This window comes from Cucurbita moschata, unplaced genomic scaffold (genome assembly GCF_002738365.1).
Source record: "Cucurbita moschata cultivar Rifu unplaced genomic scaffold, Cmos_1.0 Cmo_Scf00026, whole genome shotgun sequence".
NCBI lineage: Eukaryota > Viridiplantae > Streptophyta > Magnoliopsida > Cucurbitales > Cucurbitaceae > Cucurbita > Cucurbita moschata.
The window spans coordinates 769,179-774,064 of record NW_019268542.1 but is presented as its reverse complement, the minus strand read 5'-3'; the positions used below and the strand labels follow the sequence as shown (position 1 = coordinate 774,064).

The 4,886-nt window shown below is 33.0% G+C and overlaps 1 long non-coding RNA gene across 1 annotated transcript; it reads left to right on the top strand.

The window, feature by feature from the left end:
• The first annotated feature begins 3,178 nt into the window (after nt 1-3,178).
• Nucleotides 3,179-4,564, top strand: LOC111462097. Its single transcript, XR_002713704.1, has 3 exons — nt 3,179-3,728; nt 3,848-3,905; nt 4,403-4,564. It is a non-coding gene; the product is annotated as an uncharacterized LOC111462097 (long non-coding RNA).
• The last annotated feature ends 322 nt before the right edge of the window (nt 4,565-4,886 follow it).

Sequence of the window (4,886 nt, the reverse complement as noted above, 5' to 3'; positions counted from 1 at the left end):
GAATCGGCTACCACAGTCATTCTCACCAATGCCAATTAAAAGACAAGCCCTTACGGGCAAGAATTCATAACTCACTCATAATTAAAATCGAGTTGCAAATGATCATAATATGAAATATTAACATTCTTATTTATATAGAGAAATTAAATATTCCTTGGTTTAGCCTTATACAAACAAATTGGTTAGGATACCCCATTCACATCTCGGTCATATAAACGATTTGGATCAAACCATTTGTAAGGATTAAAAAATGGGTCATACCAATAGTGTTTCCAGGATAAAATACCCAACTTTATCCTTATAGTAACCCTTTATTATTACTTGAACACGATTCTCTTGCATGTTAACCAGATATTGTTCAAGATTACGTTAACATTCTTTTTCATACAATGGATAATATTAAATTGTAAATAAAATAAAAATATTATTAAAAATTAAATAATTACTCGATTTTTATGGCATAAATCCCAACAATCTCTCACTTGACTAAAGCTAAGACATGTGTCCTAGAACATACTCTATACCCTACACGTTCTCCCACTTACCCTAGAGAAGATGAGACATGTCTCGTAATCCTAAACATTCTAGGTGACCCTCAAACACTTTAGCTTGAAGAGTCTTTTTATATAATCAAAATGATTGTCCAAAAGTCATATTGGTCCCTACCTCTCAAAATCATACCCTAAACATTGATGTTTTATACTTTCCTTAATATTAGTCTTTGTAACATTATTATCCCAATAAAAAGTGACAGACTAAATCATATTTAAAACACGTTTAAGATACTTAAAGAAATTTTTTATAGTTATACAAATCATTTTATTGCTTCAAAGAGAAGAAAACAAAAAGCTACACAATTTAAGGTAAAATTAATCTTTAATATAAATTTAGTGTACCAAGTAAAAATCTAATCTTTAACTTTTCACTTAATTGATCATACCATTAGTTTAACTGATATAATCTAACTAACGACATATTAAATGTTAATTCTCATTTATACATTAATTGAAAGATAATTAATCCTATACTTATGGTATTTGAGGTTAATTAATATACTATTCCTCTAACTCCATATTCGAATAATGCAATATCATTTTTTAAAGTTCTCCATCAAATTTTTTACAATAATTTTGTCAATACAAGATGAATGAGACAATGTTAATATTTATCCTTGAATCTCTATTCGTAAAACATACAGAACTACCCAAAATCATTCATTTGAAATTGGTTAGGTAGTCATCTATCTATGTTAGATTGAAAGAATACATTATTCAGATGATTATATGTCATCAAAAAAAAAAAAAAAAAAAACCGAGAAAATCCATTGACCAATTAATAATTTTCTTGTTTTCACACGATCATTACAATTTATTCAAAGTCATAAGTTATCAAATATTCTATTCAAAGATCTACGGGTTAAATTCATTAAAAATGAACTTTTACTTATTTAGGAAACATTTCGCTTTTGATCTTTAATAATAAATTCATATAATAATTTGTGTAGTTGCATTCTCTTAGATTTCTTTTCATAAAACCGTCTAAAGATCCTTTTAACATATCTCATATATGCAAAAATGATATAGAGAATACGAATAGACTCTACAAAGACAACATAAGAGAAAGTTTAACTCTTGGTCATAAATCTTTATAAATAATATTGTTGATGATGCTTTGAGTAAAGTTCTTGGATCGGATCGTGGGCATGTAAGAGGACTTGGATTTAGAGTGACGCATTCTAAATTGTTTCTCTTGTCTCAACAAGAAAATAGATACATGACTCTTGAAAAAGACTATTTCAACAAGAAGTTTTTTTTTTTTTTTTTTTTAAGAACAGGTATATATTTTTTAATTAATTTATATAAACCTCACATTCATTCTATTGTGAGTTTATTCCATATATGTTTCAATTGAATTTTTCATTTCATAGATTGACCTAATCGAGGAAGTCATTAGTGGTATTGGAAGTATACCAAAATCAACAAACATTCATTCAAATTTGACAATACCTCTTCCTACCGTTAGTTGATTTTCTAATTTAACGAATAAAATTATTAATTTCATTATTACTATCAAATTTTCAATGCTTTTATTTTTCTTTTGGTAGAGCATCAACTCAAATTATAATAACAAAAAAAATAAATAATAATAATAATAAATAAATAAATAAATATATAAACAAATAAAAAAATTCTAAAAAAGTATACCTCAAAATAATAGTAATAATAACCATTAATAAATAAATAACTAAAAAATGATTACTTAAAATTAAAAATAAAAATAAAATAAAATAAAACTTACCCACCTCTCTCCACCAACCTCTCATCTCAAATCTCATCCTCTCTCCTCAACCTACGACACAATATCATAATTGGTCCAAAAATATAGAAAAAAATATGAGATTTGAGAAAAAGTAAAATGACTTTAGGCAGATTACAGATTTAGAAATTGTGATTTGTTATTAACTTAAAATCCTATCTCAATTTCCTTTTCCTTTTCCTTTATCATTATGTTATAAGAAATTAATTTACCATAATTCTCCTTCCTTTATCCAATATTTTACCCATGTAATAATCAGATCTCATTTTTTCCGTATCCAATTAATTAGATTTTTGTTGCCAGTTCTATAAATCTCTAAGATTAGGCAAATAAAAGAGGAGTAAATCTGTTTAGAGAATGAAAATCTATTTACAAAATCACAAATAAGAGAGAAGATTGAGGAAAGATTTGGTGAATAGAATCTAAAAATAAGATCTGAAATATTAGAGGACTAGAAACTTCATTAAAGTTTGTCCAGTAACAATATATTCCCTACAACCGTATGGATAGAAAATAAGATATTTAGTGAAAATAGCATATTATATATATATATATATATATATATTTTTTTTTTTGTAAGGATTCGAATTTTTGTTTTATTTATTTTAGATTTTATGATAAGATTTTATTTTTTTAGTGCCAAAATGAAAAGATATTATACTAGCATTTATTCTCGTTAGAAAATGTGCAATTTCTAACAAGAAAGTTACTGCCTTAATGGAAAAGTCACACCTTTTATATTCTCATATACAACTTTACTGGAAGTTACTGTCTTAATGGAAAAGTCAGACCTTTTATATTCCCATATACAACTCTCCTCCTTTCTTGGAGACAACTTTTGCTCTCCAAACGTTTAGAGTTTTTGAGGGTGGCTGAGAGTACGGAAAAATCGAGAGGGTTAGCCAGAAAAAACGTGTGAGGTGGTTCGCTGGGTTTTCTTTGGTGAGTGGCCGGAGGGAGAAGCAACCGAGGCTATCGGTGTTGAATATCGTTGCGCGTCGGTCGGAATAGGCGAGGGGTGTCGTCGCATCGTCGGAATCGGGGTTGTGGCGTCGTCGTTGGCGGCGCAGCGACGATCAGGGTTTTCGCGAGATTTCGGGTAAGGAAGACGAAGGAAAACGGGTCGGGTTCACGTTTGGCCTCTGGACCAGCCCACGGAACGAACGCGGGCCCTGTGCGTTTCGGCCCAACACAGACGCGCGCTGCAGCCTTGATCTCGGCTCCGCACGCGTGCTCTCGGCTCAGCTTGACGTGTACGGCGGCTCGGCTCCGTCAAATCCCGCAGCTCAGCTTGGCGGCTTAATTAGTCGTCTCGGCAGCTCGGCTTGGTGAATCGGTATCACTATAATATATCGATTCCAAGGTTTTTGGCTCTTCCGAAGCCGTTTCTGCCCTTAGTTTTACCATCCGAGGTCAGTATAGCTCTTAAACGTTAAAGACAGATTAGGTCGAAGGTTTATTTTGTTAAATAGCATGAGGTTTAGCTAGGGTACCTTATGAAAAGTTCTAAATTTTTATGTGGTTATCATAGGACATATTTAACCACTGGGATTAGCTCGTTGTGAGTGACTTCAACCAAGACCATCGAGGTAAGTGACCTTACTGTTGGAGTTAGCTTTCTACGTGTTGTATGATGGTGCGTGCCCTGTGGCCCTTGCATGCACCATATTTGATGTGATATGATTATGTGATGTATAGATTGTGTTGACCGTAGATTGTGTATGTTATGTGATGTATGAACTTGTGTTCACTGTTGACTGTTTATGTTATGTCATGAATGAGATGTTAATATTGTATGCCATGAATATGTTGATTGATGCCATAGATACACGTAGAATTATCGAGTCATGTCATGAGATGTTTATGCAACTGGAATGTTTATGTAATATGCCATGTAATGTAAGTCATGTGAGATGCCATGTGATGTAAGAAACGTAAATGCGATGTTAGCACTACTTATGTAATGCCATGTTAGATATGTTAAGGGGCCTCATGCATATATGTATGTCACGTGCATCGGGATTCTTCCCCTTTATGATACGAAAGAATGAAGTACGATATTTATGTTCGCCATGATATCATGCAGGCCATTTTCTGTGCTGTGGTGTTCGGCTACGTGTAACACGTTGTGCCCGACCAAGTCAGGCCTAGGGGGTACGTATAAGAGCCCGCCTGTTGGGTTCATGTACACGTACATGGGCCATGTGTGAAGGAGTACCACACATCCAACCCTACCTGGAATAGAAAAGCGCCCAAGGCTATGAAAAGTTTATGAAAAGTTAGGTCCCGCTCATATGTTGCATGTGTTTGCATTCCTAACCCCACAGTGGGGTGACTTACTGAGTATTTCATAAAATACTCAAACCACGTGCTACCTACATTTTTCAGGTAAAGGCAAGGCGCCAATGTACGGTTGACGGCGGAGCTGAGGCCACCATGGAAGTTGGAGACGGGATATTTTTAGGAGTTTACTCTTATTAGACTATTTTAAGTTTTACATTGAGTATTCTTTCATTTGGATTTATTTCGAATTCAGTATTGAAGGATTATTTTCGGAGTTTAGGTTTTGT